At 29.2% G+C, this 26312-nt stretch overlaps 1 protein-coding gene across 2 annotated transcripts in view; it reads left to right on the top strand.

Moving 5' to 3' along the window:
- The first annotated feature begins 3160 nt into the window (after nt 1-3160).
- The window catches only part of LOC148230810 (uncharacterized), a 73287-nt gene continuing 50135 nt past the window's right edge, over nt 3161-26312 (top strand). For both annotated transcript variants that reach the window (XR_015810949.1, XR_015810950.1), the window contains exon 1: nt 3161-26312. This exon is cut by the window's right edge. The gene's annotated coding sequence lies outside the window, so the exon portion shown is untranslated.

The following is a 26312-nucleotide window of genomic DNA, read 5'->3' as shown; positions in this document are numbered from 1 at the left end:
TTTTGTGTTTATTTATATTACAGAAATATAAATAAATGTTTCGTTAATGTTAAATAATAATACCATATATTTACAAGTAAAAATACGAGTATTACAATAAATAACGATTGAATTTACGTCTTATCCCTTATTTTTCAAAACGATTTTAAATTAAAAAATTATGTACCTTTTTATGTAACAATATTTTATTTGAAGGTTCACTTTAAAATCGATAGAAAACCTATTTATTTAATTTAAAGCTTAACAATATCTAAGAGGTTTGCTTTTTTGTAATATTTGCTTCTATACATCCTTATAAAAAAGAAGCCTGAAATTTATGTATTTGTTAGTTATCCTAACTATTTATGTATTAGAAATAACAGTTAATAATTTACAACTATCGAATATGTGTATATTTTTATTTGTGTTTTTAAAATTTACGCAAAAATATTATAAACTCTTTCTCTTCCATAATAAATTTTGTCATTTAGCCTTATTTTACAGATTATTAACCAAAGTTTCACCATGCGTGGTTATTTTTTAAAATTAACATAAAAACTATGTAAAAAGTATAAGAAAATATTTTAATTAACACAAATAAAGCGAAATATTATTTTTTTATTAAAAAAGTACAATGATATGAATCATAAGTCACAGAGACAGCGACTTATATTTTTCTCAGTAATTCGATTATTACTGTTTTGATCGTACACATTTTTTATTTATTGTTATTAAAACACTTTTTATTCTATTATATACGAAGAAAAATTATTTATCACAATCAATTATAACATTAATTAAATCTAAAATTAGTATTAATTAAAATATTTTAGTAATACTTCTAGTAAAAGACAATGATTCAATCATTAAAATTTAGTTGGTAATAAATAAACAAATTATAAATTAGTAACTTTGTCTATTTGAATTCATATATAAATGATTTTTAAATTTAATACAAATATTGAAAAGCTCTGGTTTCCATAATTGAATATACCTTAACTTCTTTTCACCAGTCGACGACCTGATTGGGTTGTTTCTTAGTATTATATCGTAGCTAAATTGATTGTTTGTCGTGTGATTTTTATTTTTTTATTCAAAAGTAAACGCTTTTAAAGAACGTTAATATTTTAGATTTGATATAATAAATAAATTGCTTTTTTCTTCCTAATTCTAGTTGAACTATATCACACTTTTACTATTTAATATTAATGATCTATTTATATATATATTAGATTATAAATGTAGTTCTCTAAATATAGAAAAAAGCAATTTGAAATATTATACTTATTTAAAATATAGTTTTTATTCTAAAAATATATATCAGTTACCTGTTGAATAATTTTTTAATTCCATTAGAATGAAAAAGTTAGGGGCCTCGATGTAAAATATTGCGATACTTTTCATAATGTCTGCATTTTAATTTTTTTATCTAAAAAGTGTAGGAGCGAGGTTTGAGAAATATGGCGGATACGCTAAAATCTTCCTTGATGCTATCAAAAGGTAATTCGCATCGTCGTTTTATAGAACTATTTGAATTCTGTTAGATATGCATTTTTATTGATGAACCATTCTTGGGAATACAAATATACGCCGTATACAAATTTTAAAAGGCCATTGACCAAGGTGTGTCATGGGTTATTAGTAAAAAAACTGTCGAACTTTAGTTGCTCTTTTAGTGGCAGCCGATTACAGAAAAAAATGTTTCACCCTTATGGGGATTTCTCAAGGGTCCAACCTGGGACCTCTGTTCTTTACGTAGCTTATTAATGACATGAGTACGACAGTTACAAAATCAAATTTTCTTTTGTGTGCAGATGATTGGATTTTTTTAAATGCATTCGATCTGCTGTGGATTCTTTCTCTCTACATTATAATTTACATTCTCTATGAAGATGGTCTTCCGTCAACCGTCTGCCCTTTAGTGTCGAAAAGTGCCATACTGTGTCATTTTCTCGATCCCGTTCGCTATTAGTTTATTCCTTTCGCTAAAATTATCTTTAGAGAAACATTCACTAAATATTTCGGAATCACTTTTGCGAGCAAGCGGATGTTCTTTTTATGCGTAAACGACGTCTGCCATAAATCTGTTAAGATGCTCTGCTTTGTTATGAGAAACGCATTTCACTTTGACGATCCGTCAGTTATGACACTTTATTTGGCAGCATTCTTGAATTGGAATCATCGAATAACAAAAACCTTCTTGAGATGCCCATATAAGAAGATATTTACAGATATTATCTATTCTTGTATCCGTTATGATTCGCTGATTTATTAAATCATTTAATTATTGTTACTTTTATAACCAATTTTAAAATGTATAAAATTCATATTGATCAATGAGTTTTATATTATGTTTATTTTTCTGTGTATGTATATGTATTGAAAGAAGTATTTTTTGGTTGCTTATTTATAAAACTTCAGTACAAGACAAAATAAATATTGCTTTATAAACACCCAGTATTTCATTCTCCCCCATATTGCGGCGACGTTTTGCGATAACCCAATGGGCTTGTAAGCGTTTGTCAATCTCTAGAACGCCTAGGTATAACACGGTGTTTCCACCGGCAATAAATTGTTGTAGATTTATGTCTCGCCCGTCCTGGTTTTCATACGTCCGTATTATTTTTCTTGGAAGCGTCCCGCTAAACGTTACGGGTACCGTCGATTCCCCATAAGTCATCGTGGGACACGTCCACCATAAATTTCGCCAATATTCGATATGCTTTCACACAATAATTGATTTTATGGGTCGGCCGTTAAGTATTGAGATGTATCGACATATTAATGGCGTTCCTCGAAAGATTGCGAAAAAAATAATTTTAATAATTTGAATATCGCAAATTTTTTTAGAGATAATTATATAACTTAAGACTGAACTTTTAAAAAGTCTCTGAACTTTTAAATCGAGCCATATTAAAGATAAAAAAAGTGTTGTTTAAAAATTATATTATAAAATAATAACGGGATAAATACAATCAACACTAAATAAGCAGTGTGACACCAGAATATATTAAAAGTCTAAATCAGTAAACCTTTATATTAAAAATCAAAATATGTCGCTATCTGATATAGCTTAATTTTATTTTTCATAACAATATTCATCCGCAAGATTAAAATAATCTAGGATAACCTAACTAAAATTAAAATAATATAATTACTAATCTCACAGACACGATAAAAATTGAAAAACACTAGAGTGCATATAGAATTTGAATCTGTCTTTCAGGTACCGACAAATTATTATGTATGGCTTGATTTATTTTTATTCACGCACGAAAGAGCTTTTAAACATCTAGCATAATGATAATAAACCATTACACATGCACTAACTTACGAGAGAATTTTCATTCCTTTCTATTTAAGTCACCATTCTAATGAGAAACAAATATATTTTTGTTTCAAGCGATACATTCTTAGACCAACTACGATTAATATGTGAAATGTTATATATACTACTTATAAATAATAATTGTATAAGGAAATTTAATAACTGCCTTTTCATGATAAAACTAATAATAATAATGTTTTAAATAAACTGTTATTTTATTTGTCATTTTAGTACAAGTACACATTGTCAATAAATTTATATATTTTTGAAAGTTATATGTACTTATAAATAAAGCTATAACCTACAATATTGATATGTTTATTACGTGTTTTGTGAAGTACAGATTTTGCTGATATTCAAAATATAATTATATTTAAGTTGTAAGACATTTTAATTTTGTATACAATTCCTAATTTATTTTAGACAATAATAGATTTTAATTAAATATTGTAAACATTCTTTTATAATACCCAAAAATATCGCGAAACATTAAAAAAGTAAAATATTAAACAAAAAGATATTACAAAAGCACGATGTACATAAGTCAAAGTTTTATTCACCGTTTAGATATTTGTTAGACACCAACATTAAAAGTTGAATCAAATTAGTTTTCCTATGCCAAGATTTTTTAATTAATACTAAAATAAAGACCTATTAGTGCGATTTTCTACAAAACACAATTTATCTGATTTATCAGGAGTTTTGCGTTTTACATTTTAAAGTTAAAATTGATTATAGAGTTATTTTCAAAGTTTAGTAATCTATAGATACTTTAAACCCATCTCGTGATTGCTCACTCGAGAGTTATAACCATGTGCTTTAGTTTCCAAGTATATACTTTTATTTGTATCTTTGCAATGTTGTGATAGGAGAAATATAGCAAAATTAATACATATTTATTTAAAAGAACGTATAGTCATGCTTTTCTTAATATATTTTTCTGTTGTGATTTGTGAAATGTATTTTGAATGAAGTACTTACATAAAAGATCTGCAAATCCCATATGGCAAGACATATTTAAAGAAATATTTATATATATTTTTAAAGCAGTTAATAGATCTATACTATAAGGTCAAAAAAGATCAAATTTAAAATATTTAAAAATAGGTAGTATATTACTTAATTTGTGATCATCAAAATATATTTTGATAAGAAGTACGTATAATTTATTTAACTGCATTTGCATTTGAATGGACTCCTTGATTTATGCCGTGTAGTTTCAATAGTAATGAACAGTATTTTTAAATGTTCAAGTTAAAGCGTTTAATATACAGTCCAGTTTTTTAAATAAAACTTACGTTTACATTAAAAAATAAATACTAAAATTATACTATTCTTAAAAATGCACAAAGTGTCTTATTACCCCTAATTAATATTTTTTAGCGTTCTCCACAAACCAATGACGATTGCTTACTAAGCGCTACTATTATGACGATTATGGAAATATTGTTATGAAAAATAATTTATGCGATTTTATAAGCTTGATATTTAAAATAAAAAAAACGTGTGAGAGAGTTAGCGCGAAAATTCCCTAGCGGTCGGTTAACGGGGATTGTTGGGAACATCCCACAACGTTTACTGAGACATCAATCCAGGAGCTCGGAGCCGGGCACGGCCTAGAAATTAGCAGCTAAAAACAAAAGGGAAGGCCTTATCCTCATTTTTTGCTACCTTCGACCCCATTCCGCCGCCATTCCATTAGCCACCGAGTGACAAATGAACTCACAACTCTCAAGAACTGCCGCTTTTGGTTGGCAGCGATGGAACGCTTTTAAAAAGTAAATCCACTGGCTAAAGTTGATTATTTATTTTTACTCCATTCAACTTAAAATGTGAGGGGCAATCATATACTTGACTTCTAGTACCTGTTTTTATGATTTTATGTTTTTTTTTGTTTGTTTTGAAAAATCAATATACAACCCTTTTCTTTTGTATAATATGTTACTTGCGCGTATGTGTAATATCGTAAAGGTCGGAGTATTTTCGTAGAAATTTATTGCCATAAGAGGGTCGACTTACACGTGCAATAAATTAATGCAGCGTGGCGGATGAATTATTTTATTGGAATATTTTCCGAAGGATAATAGCTATGGGGGCAACGTTTGGATTGCATAAGGTTATTTTTAACTACTGGAAATCAATAAAAAGTTAATTAAAAATACATAAATTAAATCAATATAATAAAAAATACGAGGCCTTTTGCGTTACTTTTACCGACGGGTTTATAAAATGTTAATCGCTTTGCGGGTTTTAATTTATTTATATGAAGCACAGTCCGGCCCATACGTTGTATTTTTATTAATATTATTGACAATGCAAAGTTTCTGAAACGACTCGTTTACTTCATTAACTATAATATCTAGTTATTCAAGTGTATTTTTTGCATGGCTTAGTTAATTTTTTTGTTCAGGTGCTCCTTTAGTTTGCCATCATTTTTCTAATTTCCTTTTTTATTTGATTTTCATTCTTAAATGTAATGGATATTTTTCTTCTATTTCGAATTTCTTAGGAATTTGAACATAATTCTATTATGCTAGTTTCATTTAGTATTTTATATGAACAATGTTTCCTTTGTGAACACGGCAAATTTTCCAATCAAGTATGAACGTTGTTGCATGAAATTTAAATATACGTCCAGTAATTTTTTATTTTTTTTTATAATTTTATTAATTTATCATCTACCACTTAATAGAAAAGCATGATTCAGCTATATTTTCGGTTGTCAAACATCAAAAATTATCGCCCGCACAGCGCTCGAAGTTTGCACAATTGTACAGGCCGCGTTATACAGTGTTTGTGCATAATACAAGCGGCCGGCTTCAATTTATACTTCTTGCCAGGCAGTTTAACCGGCAAACTCGCAAATTATTCACGTGTTATTCAAAGTTAGTTACGTGTTCCCGATTCGGCGGCCGACCTGGCCCATAGCTCCTGCCCGGATAAAAAGCAGACGCCGCTGCGGCCAAACAACCCTCCGACGCCGACATATTGTTGCGGCCAACTCGCAAATTTCAATATAACGTCTGTTTCAAAACAGAGTCGGCTAATTGTTTTAAATGTACGCTGCGGTGAGGATTAGTAACAAGCTAACAATATATTAGGCTCATAAGAAACATGGCCAACAGGGACATTAGGTCAATATAGGCCTTAGAAACGAGCCTGGCATGGAGATTAATAAAACTTGTTGCTGTCACATCTTCCCTAGAATTAGTTCCTAAATCCACGGTAATATTGCGAAAATAAAGAAGTTATAAACGTATACATTAAGCAGAAAGAGGCTAGAAATGGTATATACAACATTATCTTTTCAAAAGCGAATATGTTTAATTTTCACATTAAAAATTCTGATTATAATATTTCGTATTTTAATAATTTGTGGGGGATCGTATTCGTAAAACTCGCGTTAATGACTGTGACCAAAAACGATCATTCACACAATAGTGTAAAAGATGAAACCATACAAAGATCCTCGTTACGACTATAAAAAAGGGTTGCACGTAATGATTTTGCGATACATTGAATGAATATTTTTTTGTTATGAAACGTTCACGGGAATCAATATATCACCAGAAGACCAAAAGCACCGTATTTGACTTCAGAAATGTCCATCAAGCAAATGTCACTTTCTAAAGGCGTACATATTTCATTGATCTAAGAAGTGAGTATAACGAATGGCTTGATCATCGCTGCATGATTGTGATTCGTTAGCGAGTTTTGCAATGCTGGTCTCAATGGAGACCCCCATGATTACAAATAAAAACAATGAAAAAAGAGTGTGTAATAACTGTCGGGAGGATATAAAAACTGTGTTTTTTTATATTTGTGTTACAATAACAAAGTATCAATTTCTCTAATTTGGAAAATTTGTAAATTTTTCTTGAGAAATAACTTAAAGCAATGTAAAACAAAACAATGAGAAAGAATATAAACTATTCCTCGACTGCTAAATGAGACAAAAAGTTTGAAAATCATGATCGAAAAGCTTGTATCATTTAAAGAATGTAATATTTTACCTATAAATGATATTGGTGCTTCTCACGTGTGGAATCAAGACCATTATCTTAATATCATAAAACATCAGTACATCTAGTGACCGAGGCCTTAGGACGACGAAGGTAGGTCAGTAAAATTTAAGAGATGGCGCTAGTAGTATTAAAACATTTTTTTTTCTGAAAAATACCATTTGTCAATAGACTGCTATCAAATTGTCAGCCATTTTTACAATCGATTGAAGCAAACAACCTTTGTTATTTTTGAACAATGGAAAAAATCGAGTTTCGTGTTAAATTAAAAGGCAAAACGCTGAAATAAATCAACGCCATGGCACATATTCACCAGCGTTTAAAACTGTTAACAGTTTGGTGAATGAGTTTAAACGTGGTCATACATTCACATGTGATGAACATCATTCGGGACGTCCACTTGAGGTGACTACGTTAGAAATGATCGACAATATCCACGATATGGTTTTAAGTGATCAATGAATTTAAGTGTGCGAACTTGTTGAGGCCACAGGCATATCAATCGGCTCAGTGGTTTCAATTTTGCATGAAAAATTGGGTATGGAAAAAATATCGGCAAGATGGTTGCTGCGTTTGATCACGTGTGGTCAATTTAATGGCTGGTTTGCCGCTTTTCTGTCGCAATTGAGGAAAAATGAATTTGCAATTTTATGGTATTTTTAATAATGTACAAAAATATATTTTATTAATTATATTTAAAAATGGAATCTATAGTTAAAAAATATTTTTAGGCATTGTATATCTTATGCCAGCATTCTATTTATTATCAGTTATAAATGATTGGTCATATAAAAAACTTTAAATTAATTTTGTCAAATTTCTACGTTTTAATTCTGAACTACATATAAACAATATCTGTGAATTTTCTAATATAGAAATTTTTAATGTCAGATTAATTTTAACATCGTGATTCTAACACCTCATTAAATTTATTAAGTTTGCTTTATTTGTGACTTCAATGTCAGTTTTAAAACTTTCTTTATTTTCATTCAGTTTTTAATTCAGAAGCTATTTTCTCAAAATAAAAACAAGAAGATGTAGGTAAACAGTACGTGATTAAAAAACACAATTTTAATTATTGAAACATAAGCTGTAGTGTCAACAGGTACACGAAAAAGCTAATCTAACATTTGCTTTTCAAAATAAATTACGTGTCTTAAATGAAAATAAGTTTTAAGAGGCATTTCTCGGGAGTTTTAAAATAGCTTTAAACAAACCGAACATAATATAGAGAAACTCTGCTAGTTGTATAAAAACAATTCAATAAAATATAAATGATCTGAATCCATGCTTTAACAAAAGTATTTACTACTTATGTTAGAGAAAGTACACTCGATTTCATAATCTCAAATTTCTGATGATCTATTCTGCCAGACACCTAATCTCAACTTGCAAGCCACATAATCTTAGCCCGTGACCTACGACTCTGGGATTTGCTGATATAAACGTATAATAAAAGCAACGATGGTGACACACATTTGGCACGTGCAAGGAGCAAATAGATTAACGTACTAGTTGTTTGCAAGTTAGGGCAATTCTAGGAAACACATGTCGCAGGATGAAGTTTGACAGGGCGCGCGGGGAGTTGGCTCCAGTCACAGCATCCCTGCGAGGAGCCGGGGCTAATTCTAGAAGTTATTCAGATACGGGCTGTGATGCTCGGTGAGCCGTCTCTCCTACTCTCTATCTCTCTTCCATCCTCTCTCTCTCTCTTTGTGAAAACGAATGACGATCTCAAGTTTTCGCATTAACCGTTTATCAAGATTTATACGGAAAGGGATGCGGATCCGCCGGCAGCGGCGCTGAATCCCCGGTAATTGTTTCGCCTTATTTTGACTTGATAAATATGAGGTGATTCGCAGACGGGTGAGGGGAGATTATGAAATTTCGGTCGAGTCGGCACTTATTCCGATTGGACAAAACCCGGTGGTGTTGTACCACAAAAAGGCCTATATAAATATTTAACTACACTAGAGCTGAATTGGAATTAGTAGTGATACTGATCTAATACAATTCCTGCAAAATCTAACATAAAGGTAATAAGTTTAAATATTCACAGATTAATAGTAAATAATCAAGCTCTCTGATTTTGACAGCTGCTTATTAAATTCATTCAAATCAGAAAGAGTTGTTTTGCTGTCTAAGAAAAGTTGTGTATATATAGAATAATTATAAGATCGCCTTTCGTTTAGTCGCTTCCTTCTTACCGTACATCGTTTTCAGTAATGATTATCAAGGAAACTTGGGGGTCAGATCTTAAATAACTGATTTGTTTTCAGATTTAATTTTGAAGGGTTGCGAAATCAGTTAATCTGCTCTTCTAAAACGGTATTTTTCCACTGATTCTCAAGACGATATCATTTCCTGATATTTGTAAATGCACAAAAGTCATTCTTATTAATTAAAAGAGTAATAAATTGTGAGATTCTCTCCACACGTAAACTACGTCTGCAATAAATCGTCAAAGATACTCGGCTTTGTTATGAGGAACGCATTTTACTATGACACTTTTTTCTATATTTTTTGCCTTACTTGTATTCTATTTTTCGTGTATTTTAATACTACTATGAATTGTTTTTTGCTAATCATAATGCATTAAAGTAACCTGTAATGATTACAATGGTCTTAATTTAATTTAAATTAATAAATAAATCATATGCATACATTTAAAAAAATAGCCATACCATAACGAGGAAATCGTCATAAAACTTATTTGTGATATATAGATTCAAGTACACAAAATACTGGTTATAAAGCATATGCAGACCATAACACGTTCGTGCAAATTTATCTCACGCCCCATTAGCTCTAATTGGAAAAAGAAAAGTGGAGATAATAAATTATTATCATTAATATATATATATTTTTATTGGTTATGTTGAAAAAATAAACGCAAATATTTAAAAGTTTATTTAATGACTTAATAAATAGTCATTTTTAACCTGTTACGTTTGCTCTGTAATATATTATATTTACATAAAAATAATAAAAAACGTGCTCCACCTCCAGCTCTAAACGACGCAATTAAAAGTTAAATTTAGGGATGTGAAAAAAAAGGAAATAGAGATAAGAAGCATTGCTATCATTTGGTTAATTTTTATTATTTAAATGATTACTAGTTTAAAGAGGCTTAAGTAATTTTTGGCAAAAAATCCAACTTTTAACTTTTTTTTTAACAGATTTTTTATACTATAATGGCTAAACAATAGCTATATAAAATAAAACTCTATACATTATTTCTGAGATACGTCACTTATTTAATGAAATAAAAAAAACTTAGATGCAGTTTCACGTTGCTAATTAAATTTACAATCGCATTCGTTGCCTGCTGTTGTTTTAAACACTTAAATTAGAGAGTTATTCTGTTTGCACAAATTATTTGCGAGTGCTGAAAAATTAAACTAGAGTGCTTCTGTATACATGTCGCGCGAAATAATTAAATTATGAAAAAAGGATAACAAGAAAGAAAGGTAAATAATACCTTGCCTTAAAATACCAAGAAATAAAGCTTAAATAAAATAATTTAAGATAATTACATAATCTGAAAGATAATATGCAATTTTATTAGCTTGTGTCTGTCAACTGTAATGATTTGTTTATTTTAAGACATAATAAATAACTTTCATTGTTTTGTTAATAGCTTTTTTCTTGAATAGTAAATTATTATGTTTTATTTAAATTGTGACTACAGTATATATGATCAAAAGGATATTTTTTTAAAGTATCGACTATCAATCAGATGAAATTATTGATAAAATAAATTATTATTAAATTTGCAACAATTTTTAAAACACGTACAATTTGTGTAATTTTTATATATGCGTTACTTAAAATTTAGTTATCTATGAATAGCAAGTTGAACTCTGGATTTTGTACTTTAGTAAGTCTCGGTCGATGCATGGCTTTATTAAATCGTGCATTTAGCTGATTTCCGATCGTCACGTACGTTGACAAAGTCAGTCTTTTATTTTTAGACTTTATATTTTTTATCAAATATATTTATGAATGAAATCGTTTGCTCACAAATCATTACGGCCGAGTAGAGAACGTATATCTTTGTGCTTATAAATGCTATAAAAGAGGCATTGAAACACAGCGAAAGCTATATTTCACAGTGCAGTCGATCGTGGTCCATTGTCGTCAGAATCTCGCCGGGAGGTGGTGGAACGTCTGAAATTTCTCGGAAACACTCGGCCGGAGATTCCGCTAGATTTATTTACCTTTTTTTTATTATATAAAGTTCCCGGTACACCTTTGTTCACGGTACAAGGGTGGTAAACAATGGGGCCACCCTACGCTCGCGGAGGAGCTAATAGCACGAAATTAAAAGAGAAAGTTATCACGCGGGCAAACAAAAGAATTTAGCACCGGACTAATTATAAAATGTTTATTGTTCGGCTAACTGACGAAACGTAACGAGGAAAAATGGCCGCGATAAGGCTTCAAAGACGACGACTCTCGGGCACTGTATTAATTAGCTAAGCGAAAATATGAGGCGCGCTGGCGTTTCCAGTTGTTTCTGTCTCTCTTTTTTTCGCTCTACTATTTGTGTTTGTAAAATATTACAAAACTGTACTAAAACAATCATTAGACTCGTAGAAAATATATGTATATTTCATGTATAAAATATATGTTTCATATTTTTTAAGGATTTATAGTTGAAATAAAATTTGGTGAAATCTTAGCTCAAGAAAATTTAATTTACTAAAATATCATTATAATAATCATGTATTTGAAATAATTTCTGATACAATCAAATTATTAAGGAGCAGTTTAACTTCTGTAAAAATCACTCGACAACACACTTAATAGTTTGATGAGACAAAATATACGAACATTTTTATATAATAAAGGGTATGGGTCTTTTTATGTTATATATAAAAAAAGCTTTCGACATGTTATAGCATGACGGTTTAATCCACAAACTAAAAAATTAGACCCCCATCTATCTGCTACACCTAATATGCTCATACCTAAAACATATAAGCTTTGTTGTTTTACTAAATAATGCGTATAATTCCTGTTGGAATTCTTTAGATAATTTTGCTTAGGCCGTTTATATTTATCTTGTATATGAACGATATTCTGAATATAAAAAAATACGCATTTATCGATGTTTCCTGATGATACAGTTATTTTAAAGAATGAATACGGTCTTAAACCAATCACGATTAAATTACAAAAAAAATAATAAATAGTTTTTGAGATGAAAAATAAAAATCATACACAATAAAATAGACGATCTTTGTCACCACCCCCTCCCAATTGAACCGGGTAGTGATGTTGAATAGAAATCTAGCTTTAAATATCTGGGCTTATAGCTGGACATTAAAGTTAAATTTAACAAACACATTTTGGATCTTCATTTTAGAGATCTTACTGCCATTGCGGCTCTCAGACCGAGGCTTAATATAGAAAGTGCACGCTTACTATAAAAAATCCTAATATATAAATATTCAATCAGACCCATCTTAGCATAATCCTGTCCAGTGACACCAGTAATATTATTTTTTATAAATCTTAAGTCATACAAAATAAAGCTATAAATATAATATTTAATGCACATTTTCATACTTTTCATAATAAAACAATACAATTCAAGAACATTCTTATTTTCATATTAAAAAATACTATAAAATATTTTGAGTAATCACATTTAACCACTAAATTATTTTTTGTAGACTAGATAGAAACAACCTTAAATTTAAATATTATGATATTAATGATACAAAATAATACATTTTTATTTCAATGATATAATTTTCTTTCACCTTTCGGTGAATTTTTAATTTCATTAGCATAACATGTTGAAGGCTTTGATTCAAAATATTCTGATAGGCCCCTTTTTATATTGTTTGCATTCTGATTCGATCGAAATTATTGGTAGTCGAAAGGAGCAAGGTTTGGAAAATAAAGTGGATGAGATAGTTACTAGTTAACGAGATATATAGTGTACTCGCTAGTTAACGTGATTTTAAATTTTATGTTTCCAAGGAGACACTGAGGCATAAAATTCAATGTAAGAAAGTATAGGACTTCGTTGCTGATTAGTGTGTATTTTTATTGCACAAGTTGATATTATTATCAATATATACATATATAATTCAGGTATCAGTATCGGATGACAATGTCAAATGCGGAAAAGTATCAGATTAAGAGTGTTTGAAATTGAGTAGTCGTTAAGATGCCAGAGTTCTAAAAGTAGAAGAGTAATTCTCGAAATGAGAGAAATGTGTGTCATTTAAGAGTATTTTAAACAGAATCTTGAACGAATGGAAAATAACCTTATTAAGAGCAATAAGTATTTTTTGTTTACATCTTTCGCTTATAAAGTATTCGTAAGACACTTGAGTGATCCTTTATAAGCGAAACCATTGTGGTTGCTTCCTGATGGTTATTAAATAATACGAATGTGAAGAACTATTTATTCACAAGAAAATCTATTGCTTCGCTTGTGCTTTAAATTCTACAATATATTAGTAGCGACAAAGGTATAAAAGTTTTGGTTGTATGATTATGACATTGAGTTGAGTTAATATTCTATGAACCTTGTAATGAAATGACTTGAACGGACCAGAATTTTAAGTAAGAGATTTTGCCTCTTGGATGAGAAATTGGAAATCCTCCAAATAATTTTACGATTTAAATTGACAGCAAACAGCATATATAATTTTCTTTTTATAATAAGTTATTAGCAACATATAATGTTTACAATTTAGCTTTATTAACTTTAATTTGATAACACAAATAAAAAGTTTATGGTTATTATTTTAGGAAAAAAAACCTTCTAAGATAAGCAAAAGAAAAATATAAAATAAAGGAAAAAAATCCTATGTATTTCACTACCCACCACATCAGCAGATAAACCTTTATTAATTTACGCTGATAAAAAACTATAAATATACAATCTTCAATAGCTCATGAAAGATTTCGATTAAAATCAAAATAGCATACTTATCAGATTTTGACAGACTTGTGTATATACGATTTTTTCCTAAAAGCGAAAAAGATACATTTTAAAATAAAATATTTTTTTTGCCACAGACGGCTGTAAAAATTAAAAAATCTTTTAACTTAGTTACAAAAATCCTAATTTCTATAACATTTAAATCAGAATATTCATCAAAAGTTTCATATAAAATTTAGTTAAAACTTTTGAAAAATCTACACAGCAACTGACGAAAATAAGAATTTCGTTTAAATATCGCAAAAAAACATATAACAGAACATTTATAAGTACAATTTGGGAGGCAGAGTGGCGAAAATAAAGGTTTTGTCTTGATATTAATAAAACCCTCAAAAAGTATTGGCTCATTATCCGTATACTTATTACCTTTTAGAAGCAATTAGCAATTGAGGTTGATAAAATATTTTTTTCTAACATAATCAATAAGTGATAAGCTATTTAACTAATCTATGCGCTGGTCACTGACAATAGCTAATTAAAATTTGTTATAAGACACCCTGTATAATCAGGGGCCGATCGCGTCTCTTGTCTATTCCCGTTTCTTCGCTTTTTTACGAGCCGCTTGCGTTTCGGCACTTGTAAATAATACGACCAATTAGTAGGGTGTTAGCTCACTTTTTAATTGCGTTTCGGGTACGTAGTCTGAGTTTTAATTAATTTGCAGAAGAGGGCGAAATATATACATATATTAACTGCAACGTAAGTTTTGATTAATGGTTGAACCAATCTTTGTTTTATTTTTTCCCTGAAACAGAAAAAAATAGCAGTCTGTAATTTGTGTACGTGCACAGGTTTGATTCGTGCAAACTTTCATCGAACGAAAATAAGCTTAGGATTTATCAGCGAATTTATGGGTAATTGAAAACACGTAAAAAATATTAAAATACAAAAAAATAATATAAAATATTTGATTTTAAATATTGCTACTAAAGCGTATATCAAGAATTTTTGTGTAACATTTAGTTTACCGATTTTATTTACTTTACGCCATTATTTTGTGAAAACGATATTTTTGGGTCCATATCAGACGTTATTATTATAGTCATCGTAAAATGTAAAAAAAAATTTTGTTCAGCTAAAAATGATCTATAGCGTATAACGAATATAATATTGATCAAAAAACATAACTTCTCTGATCTAAAGTCTATCTTTTAGGTAGGATTGTATTATAAAGATGCTGTGTGAAAGCAGCATTTTATTTTTTAGAGTTGTTAAGGATGCCACACTTGATAAAATGCCAGAGTTATATTTAAAAATACTACTGAACAGTATTTTTTCCTTTCGTTATCCAAAAATCTGTATCAATATATTTTGCTAAACTATGTACTATAACTGCTTTATTTACCAATGATTATTTAAAAAAAAAATTGTTGGAGTGGTAATAGATTATGTCCCTCTGTAATTGGTTTGATAATTTTTGGTAATATTTTTGACATTACTAGTTAGATACTAATTGGTCTAAAGAAGGTGATATTTATTGGATCGTTTCCTGGTTTTAGTATCAGTATTACTGGAGCAACCTACAATTGGGCTAAAAAGTAATTAAATCCGAGTTGAATGAATGGTTATATCTGCTCATTAAAAAAACATTTTTTCTGGGACATTCTAAACAATAGAAAAAAGATAAATATTTAGTAAAATTATTTGTTATTGTAGGAAAGATGATTAGATCAGGTTATTATGATAATTCAAAGTATCTTTTAATATTTGATTATAACACAATATAACTCTATTACCAAAAATAGAGATAAAACACTTTGAGTATTATGGAAATAATTTATCGTTTTCTCGCGATAATAAAATATGCATCACGCGAACTGGTGTAATTTATCCGGAATACAATAAAATAAATCCACTTTATTAGGGGTAAGGATTGGTAAAAGCCCTTTATTGCTGTATGGGCATTGAATTATTATCGATTCGTTACGGGCCCGATGGAATTATATTTGGCTGAAAAAAAAATGCGGCCAAAATTAATGTGACAGAGGTGGTGTGTGGCTGAAGGTAGATACATCGATTGATTGCCTCACACCATTTTAAGCCTACACACTATACATAATACATACCGAATACTGAGAAAAAAGAGAAGAGATTCGAACTTTTCGTGATAAATTATTTATGGTTTGTTGTTTTTTTTGCCTTCTCTTCTGCCCGACTATGCTTTTAAAGCAAATTAGTAGCGGTCGTTAAACGTGTGGTCGTTACGTGAGCACGTACTAGGAGAAAAAAGTGAAAGTGTGTAACGGTGTTAATTATTCACTAAACTGCGTGATGTGTGAAAAGGATATGTAATCATATAAGTGTATTTATATTAAAAAAAATTGAATGATTAAATTTAAAGGAAAACTACAATCAAAATGACGTTTAAATTAAAATTTATATATTTATTGTACGCATTGGCTATAGATTAATCGTAAAAATATTAAGAAATATTTATGATGTTTAATTTATTACGATCTTAAGAAAACTGGGAAGTTGGAAAAACTTTGGCATGGTACAAAGGGTATTAATTTCGCTTGTTGAAGGAAGTTTTGATTGCTATGAACATGTTTACGGTTATGTATTATATAACTTGTTATTATGTTTGTTTATTAAATGTATAAATATTGCTCAATATAAATACACTTAGTTTAATTATATCGTTTATATTTTAAATGTATTATTAACTTCTACTTGTTAGATAAAAACTTGATTGAATAAATTATTAATAAAGATTAGAAGTAATATTGTATAATTAATATGTTAATCAATTTGCTCAGAAAAAGACGACTTAATGAATTGCTACATTTTTATGGCGCGTATGTGAAATAACCTAATATTATGATAAATAATATAAAACATATTTTTTTAAATAACCTAATCATTATTGTCTTAATCAAAGATCGTCTGTATCATAGCAGCATTTTTATATTTTCGTTACCGTTACGAAGACTTTTCGTATCATAACTATCCCAGTCCCTAAAATCAAGCTTAGTTGAAACAATACAACTAAAATCACAAACACACAATCACGAGCTGAAATAAGTTATCAGAGAAAGTCGATAAATAATTATTTCACTAAGCACTTTCTTGAGCCGATTTCGAACGCGTAATTGGATTTTAAGTCCCTTGTTCGAACCCAGAGCGCTCGAGGGCGTCGGGTAAAAATTTATGCGAAAATTATGAGCCCCAGCTCCCGGTCGCCCATCATAGTGTCCGTGCTTGCAGATCTAAAGAGTTACATTTCATCCAAGGATCCCGGTCTTAAGTAGACAATGAAAATTCAACAGAGCCACCCGGTATTTTTCCGAATATACGGGAGAAAGCGACGCGTCAAATACTAATCCGTTGCCATTTCTGCCACCCCGTTTTTCAGCACCCCAACCCTCCTCCCATACACACGTTAGAAACACATACCTCTCTAGGCACTATCTGCCGTAACGTCCCATTGACAATCTACTCTTAAAATAAAAGATCACTATATCGCGCGCTTTCTCTCCGAGGCACGCATCCTCAACGACTGCGATCATCGTTCTGTCATATCGACATTTTCCTTCTATTTTTTCCCTATCCGAAAACGACGTGTTATACTTTCGAAAAGCGAAGAAGTACTACATAAGGACGCTTTAAAATACACTCGTCTTTTTTCTTGGTCTTTTAGCTAAGACCTTTACGACTTTCTATGCCAGCGTTGGCGTTATTTACAATATTTATGTTTATGGTATCGTTTTTGGTGGCTACTCGAGTGCGATGTCTAGTCACGTAGGAGTATTGAAAAGTTATGATTTTAAATGAAGTGCTATTTTAGTATCTATAAAAATCTGAATATATCAGATCTAAGATATGTATATTTAAATATAATATAACACTAAATAGGTAATTATGCAATTTATAGGACAAAACATAAAACCACACTTATATTGTCTCTCAAAGTTTGTATTTATTTTTGACTGTCTCTGTAAAAATTTTACTGTAAGTTTGCTACTCAATTTTATGTAAATAAAACTTTGTTTCAAAGTATTTTTTATGTGGGTAGATACTTTCATTTGAACAGTATATATTTAATCAAAAAAACACATTTACAATTCTTTATTATTCTTTTCCCAAAACATTATTTTTTTATGTTGTTATTGCCACATTATTACTTGTGTGTTATACATGTACCTGTGATTGCAATATATTATAACAATTAGGATTTAAAGAATTAATAAAGAATTTAATATGAAGTAAATTTGTAATACATTTACTTGTTAATATGTACAATGATTTAAAATATATATAAATAAGCAAAACTAGAAATGTTTTTTTCTTATTACTGAATCGTCAGTTTTTCGTTGTAGCTTAATCTTTTCGGTTACTTAAATCCTTAAGATCAAAGTTTTACTATTTCTTTCGTGTCGTATAGATCGAAATTGTTAATTAATATATATTTATAGTTAATTTCGATCAACACAAATTAGGTTTTTCTATATTTTCTAATCACTCGTATTAATATCGTGGTGAATAATTAAAATAAAGTTAGATCATACATATTAAAGTATAAGAAGTTATCTAACAATGATTCAGTTTATTTTGTCTTGAGAGACATTTTTTTAACTATTTTCTGGTAAGATTCTAATCATTGTTTTACTAAATAATTGAAAATTTACTATAATAAAAACAGTGATAAATTGCTTTGCAAATTCATTTTTAACTTTACCTATGAAATCGTAAATTATTTATATCTATTCTTTGATCTGATGCTTTTTTATTTATTATAAGGACAAATTTCATGTGGTAAAAAACATTTTTCTGCTTTGTAAGCTTGTAAAATTGAATAATTTATTTTCCTAGAATAAGTTCCGTTTTCTAAAGCCGTATTTTTTATTCATTTTATGATGCTCATTCGTAATACAGTAGTAATTCTTTGTGATTTAATAATAAAACAATGACTTCTAAGTCACCACAAATATTCCATTACATATAAAATTCATTTATAAATAGAAAAACACTCTTAATTTTTTTTTCATATTTACACATTTACGTTATGCCTTTTGAATATAATTTTTTGTTATAATCTACGTATATACTTATAATAAGAAACCTATAAATTTTATATTATGCTTCTAAAATAAGAAATCCTAGCTTCTAGTGAATGTAAATCACATTTTAGTATCAAATCAAGAAATTTAAAGATCTTTTATAAATGTGGTTTCTTTTTGTCTTTGTAATCAATAGGTTTTTTATGCGAAATAATATATTCTTATTATTTAAAACCAGTCTAGTCGTAGATGGAAGGTATGCATACATATTCAGTGTTTGTTTATGATCTCTTTAAAATTAAGAATCAGATGATTTACGATACATATGAATATTAGTATAAGTTAGCAGAATCCCGAAAATTTCAGAAATAATGTTATGTCAGGATCAGTTTTTCTATGTACAAGTTGTACGAAAAGCATTCTAGCAATTGACATTGATAAAATTTGCTTTGAGCAAAGATTATTTAGAATTATTTATTTAAAAAAAATAGCTTAAAAAATGACAAATCTATAGCTACAAAATTCACTCGAAACGCTATATGTTGGTTTTTATTGTCTTCCTATATATTGAAAAAATTACGATAAAACAGCAGTGACACGAAGCGATAACAATTAAATTTATGTTAATTAGCATGCATGTGCATATTTAAAAAACTGTATATCAAAAACTGTTATTCGCGGTCTTTTGATGTTTTACGTTAGTTTTGAATTGTCAAATGATTTTCTTAATATTTTAGAAGTTATTATTAATTTGTGTTTTTGTGTGTTCTTTAATATTTAGCTACATTAAAACAAAAATGAGGATTTAAATGTAGCTTAAAAAAATGAGTTTTGATTACCATATATCAGATATTTTTATGCTAGCTACAAAAAATATTAAATATTATTAGACTGTGGTATCTTAAAACATAAGTTACTAGCTTAAGTAACAAATTAGTAAATAAATAATTTAAAAGTTAATAAAATATTTTTTGCAACGGAAGAAGACAAACTAAACTGGTACTTTTTAATTTTTTAATTCACCAAAATGTGGATTGTCGTTGAATTTAATTAGCTGTTAAGGTATTAAATAGAAAGTGACCGAGCAACAACTCTTATATTTTAAGAGGCGAACTTTCCCTCCCCCGAGAATCATATTAGTTACTAGTAGTTAATCTTTTGCTCTAAAGCGGTTTTCATTGCTACACTTGTCTTTGCCATGACAATAAATAATTTAAAAGCACTGTCCCTTAATACGTGTGGAATTAACTTGAGAGGTGTAGTCTTATGGTCAATTTTATAGCACATTGTTACGAGCCATCTAACGTTACGAACCACCCTGCATGTTATAGAAAATAATAATAATTAAAAAAATCGTGTATTATATTTATAAATCTATCGAAAAATAATCTATTCTCGAAAGCTTAATAAATTTTACAGTTAAACTTCGGTTATTAATAATAATTCGTATCAACTCGTACTCGTATCTCAAAACACTCGTATATTAACGCAAATTTCAAAGCAAACTAAGATACACAACAATTTAATTATAAAGATATTGGTATAATTTTATCTCTAAGAATCACCAAGTATTATTAACATTTCTATAAAAATTTAGATTTCTAGAAAAAAATCTTTTATGATATATTGAATATAGGTATTTTATTTATTTTATTATCAGTAATCATATTTAATTTAATAATTACAAAAACTTTTAATTCACTTATTCTTTTAAACGATATTTTGCTTAATTGATTAAAATCATATAAATTGCTTATTAAATGATAGTGATTTTCCCGCAATAATATACAAATAGTGTTGTAATTTTAAAATACACAGTTAAATTTATGAATAAGTATAATCATTAAAAAAAATATTTTTAATATTTTAAATGATCTCCCCGTATAAATATGCCGATACTTATCTTTGCGTTTGATACAAAGATAGTCTAAAAGACGTCACACGAAAATATTATTCAAAGCATCGTGCTAGGGATTACACTATGCTTATGGTGTCGTTCAAAGCTGATTACTAGCACGTAACATTGTTTACCGTGCTGCCAAAACACATAAATGTTATTTCAAATACCATAAAAAATGATATTTAGAATATATATTTATTGCACACAACATCTTTGATCTTTTAAACAGATTATTGATAGATGTTTCACATAAATAATCATTCACACCACCGACTAATTAACCGCATGCGTCTTGTGTTTAACCGCTGAAAACAGATACCCTTTAAAAAAGCGTTATTAAGATATGAGGTGTTAGCGACAGTTTGAAGTGTACCGATGCTAATCAGAGAGGTCCTAATTACAAATTTAAATTAGGCAGGACCCATGGTAAGGGTTGCCTCATGCATAATGCGTGTCCTTAACTTTTGAGATAACTTTATGGACACCCGATACTGATGAAAAACACACGAGCTTGTTCTACAATAAAAACAACATATTAATTCACACAGATATAAGATTTTTTTTTTAGAAAAACAACGCTGTAAACACACTGTAGAGTTAAACAATTCCAGATTCCCGGAATAAGCAAAATTGTCAAATATAAGGCTATTAGCTGAATACCTGAATAAAGAAACAGCGAAACAGTTACACACATTATCTATTGTGCTGCTCAACTATTACCAACAAAGCTTTTTTATTCTTTAATATATTGTATAAAGAGCTGCACCTATATAGATGCAAATGCACTAAGGCGTGTTTGCGTTATATAATAATGTATCTTCAGCTTCTCTTCCCTAGGGACCCCACAACCCTGGACATAACCCTATTTTAATGTATGTAAATGCGCGAGTGCCGACATGAGTTTCGACGCTTTAGTTAACTTGATGTTAATTAATGATGGATAAATAACAACTCAAAAGTGAGTATGTATTCAATTTACTGTATAGATTATGTAAGTTCAATTCTATAAGAATAAATCAGATGTTTTTGTTTATTTAGATAAAGTGTATTGTATTTATAACATCTTTACTTTGAGAATTTTACCAAAATACTTTTCCTATTTTGCAAAGGATTTAAAAACATAATGAAAAAGTTCAATCAATTTAAGATAGTGTAGCTCTATCTTAAACCTTTTTTGAAACTCTAAAAGCAGTTTTAAAAATACTGACAAATTACAATTAATAAGAATCTCATGTTCAAATTTAAAGTAAAACATGTTAATATTTAGTAATTAAAATGACGAAATAACTTATTGTCGGACTTTAAAAATAAAAATGTTTCAAGCTAGATTTTCTAAATCAAACCTTGTTATGCTCTCATCGATCTTCATTTTTGCATAATACGACACTAACCTACTTGGTGTCTCATTTTCTTATCGAGCATAAAATTTTCTCATTATGTAAGTTTTTCCATTAAATTTATCGTTTTAATTTTGTTCGAACGAACGCCTCAAAATGAAAAATCATAAAGCGACCGAATGCTTTAGTACGTAAATAATAGATGTAATCTGGCTCTCTATTGAAACGTTCCAAAGCGACATTATTAATGGATACATCATTCGGTCAAGGCGCTTAACGTGCTGAATTGATGATAATCGATTACAAGATTAACAGCTAAACGGGACATGTCAGTAGATCAAATTGCGTCACAAAATAATTAAATTTTACCTATTTGCCCCAATCGTTAGCCTAATGATGATTACGCCTATTTAACGATTAATGTAAAATAATATTATGCATTTAATAAGCACAGTTCTACGAGCCTTTAAATAATCAACGATGAACAGATTATTTCCACGAGAATCATAAACGAATATAAAAATCAGGTGATATAGCATATTCAATAAAATATATTTGCTAAGATAACTTGAAGCAAAATTTAATTATCAATAAAAGATTGCTACATTATTTAATGTTATAATATTTTAAGACTGTTATTATTCTTAATAATTGCGTTTTTATATTTTTTTTTAACTTTTTCGATTATTACCAGCACGTTAGATCAACGATGACCTGAAAGATACCTGAAGCATTTTTTTTTAAATATATAAGAACAATTGTATTTTAATCTTAATTCCAAATAATCTCATGCTTTTTCTAATCTTACTAATGAATATTGTGAGGATAAATCAAAGTTGAGCTAGGTTGTGCATATATAGTATTAAAAGTGTTAATAATGAACCAATTCAGGTTTTAAAAATATTACATAAGAGCGGCTTAAAATGTCTTAAGTTATCTTTTGATATAGAGATATCATCTTTTTGATAATAATGATATTATAAAAATTAAAATATTAGCTACACAAGAACGTATAACTTAAGCACATCGCATACAAATTTATAGTATGCAAATTTATTCTAATCATACACTTTATACGTGCCATGGTAAAAGTAGTTACATGTATCGTAATTGGATATAAGATTCAATATATTTAGAAGGGTCGGTTTTGCCGGTGACGCATATGTGGTATCTCAGAAGCTTTCTACGTAATTCTCTTTGAATGATTTAATATCATATATTCGGAGAGGGTACGAACAGACAAAGAATCAATCCGGGCTAGAATCAATTCGATGACTCAAGCGTCTGGGATGAATCCCCTCGCATCTTTGCCGAGCGAGAGAGAGATTCGCAGGGTGTTCAAGTTTGGAATTGGGGGTTGGAATTAATCCGATTGGAGCGCCGCCGCACGCAAACAATGCGGATTGGCATGCAACAGTGGCTTATCACGGCCAATAACATCCCTCATAGGGTCAATAAAGTTTTATGGAGCGTTCCCAGATTGAATTACCTGTATTTACAATGTAATTAGCCCGAGAACCCAATAGCTCGCAATATTAACGACCCGCGCCACACTGAGAATTGCCGATAATGATACCTTGCGAAAAACGAGCTAAAATTAGCGGAAAACCCAATTAAAATTTGCCAATCGATTTCCGAAAGCCTAAGAATATTTTCTTAAGTTAAGTTTAATTTAATTAAATAATAAAATAAGCATTTTAATAAATACATGCTACTATTGTATTAAATCAATAATTTTTAACGACACTTTCACATTAAATAATACTACTATTTAAATATTAACAGTACGTAGATCAGAATATCTTGTAAATTTTAATTAATCAATACAATATGTATCTGTGAGATTATAAAAGTCTAGTTAAACTTAAACTGTGATGATCGGTCGGAAGAATAATTATAAAATTATTACTAATTTTGATATCCAAAATAAGACAGTAATTAGAAAACACTTACTTAGAAATAGATAGATCATATAAGATCCGAACCCATGTCTTTTAAGTCAATAGTCAGTGACGTATACCAGTCTATGTCTATGTCTGAATGAATCAGGATACTTTAAATTATTTACAATTTTCTAAAGCATCATATTGTTGTTTGTTTTATATAGATAATTCAATTTTTTATTAGAACTATTTGACAAGCAGGATAAATTATTGGTATATGTCAGTGACTAATACCTAAAATAGCTAGATTCGATTATGATATACATATACCCTAAGATTCTTTAATTTATATTGTATCTGGAAGATCAGAATTATTGATAATTATATAATTTTAATTCTGATCAATAATTAAATAACATTTATTTTGATTTTCATAATCTTGCGTATGAATATTATAATGAATAATTTTAATAATATCGAACTTAGTCGTGCATAGTGACGCGATCGAATATAACTGTAAATAAATAATAATAATGAACAGATTTTGATTTCAGTCTGGTATCTTAATACTTACTTAGTAGTTTTTAATTAATACCCCTTTATAACGCATAAGGCTAACCGTCTATAATGTTACAACGGATAATTATCAATAAACGTATGAGTTAAAGATCTCCTTTTTTAATACTTTTGGTTTGAAAAAATACGCAAAAATTATTTCAATCCAATTTGCCTAAATTAATTAATACATAATGATGATAATAAAAAAAAGTCATCTGACGCAAGACATCCGAGGGACTCTTTACAATTAAAAATTGACAATATAAAATAAACAAATGCAAAAAAAATTCTAAAGGCAAAGCAATGTTTAATTAAAAATTGTTAAAAAAAAATTATTTCATTGAGCTTTTTGGGGAAAAAATAATTTGTACAAATAGTTTTAAGTGTTTTACAACCGCTGCTTTCAAATACTGCTGCATAAAAAGGGCGGGTTCGTTACAGATCTTTAAAAATATTCTTGCTTTCACAGAAGCTTTTAATAGACGTCGAAAGTATTTATATGGAAAAAAAATGTTCAGATAATAATAAACTGCTTATGGGGGCTTTTTACAGAGCTACGCTTTAAAATTTGCTTATCGGTGAACTTAAATCTTGTTTTCTCAATTAAAATAAGAGATTTTTATTCTCTATAGTTTTAAAAATATAAAAGAAACTGAAGTAAGAACAGCGTTTATTAAAAATTCCCAACGCTTTGTTTTCAATCGAAGTAGATCGATCTGTTCTGGTCTTTTGATTAATCGCGTTAATTAAAACAAATCATTATCTAATTAAAGTTTGTTCTTTTCTTCAATGATCATCCAGTTCTTTGGTTATTACTTTATTTTAATTAATTATACGAGCCAGATCAGCTTCTCGTAGCTGACACTAAACAAAACAATGTAGGTTGCCAGTGTATTAAGGAGCCGAATGGCGACAGCTATTTGCAAGTCTGCTAGTGCGGATATCCTGGCCCTAACTGACATTAGAAGAGAGCACGATCGCGATTTTCTAAGACGTTCCGGAACCCAAACATGTAATTCCTCGACAATTGTTGGATTTTCGACAGCTCCCTTCAGTAGCTTGAAGAAATGCTTGGCATCATACAACTTTATGTGAGAACTCAGTAACTCGTATTCCAACGCTCATATAAAAAAGGCACTGAGATACAAAAACGAAAACTAACATTGTCTGATTTGTTTCAATTAAGACGGAGTTTTTGGTTATTTGGTAATTCTTAATTTTAGAACCCAAATCAAGTATCATTGAGGAAGCAAATTACTGACGGATCGTCAAAGTGAAATGCGTTTCTCATAACAAAGCCAAGCATATCGGAAGATTCGTCGCAAATGTCGTTTACGT

The sequence above is a fragment of the Plectrocnemia conspersa genome, unplaced genomic scaffold (assembly GCF_051122295.1).
Source record: "Plectrocnemia conspersa isolate PC_06_02 unplaced genomic scaffold, ASM5112229v1 ptg000010l, whole genome shotgun sequence".
Lineage (NCBI taxonomy): Eukaryota > Metazoa > Arthropoda > Insecta > Trichoptera > Polycentropodidae > Plectrocnemia > Plectrocnemia conspersa.
This window is presented reverse-complemented; position numbering and strand designations above follow the sequence as displayed.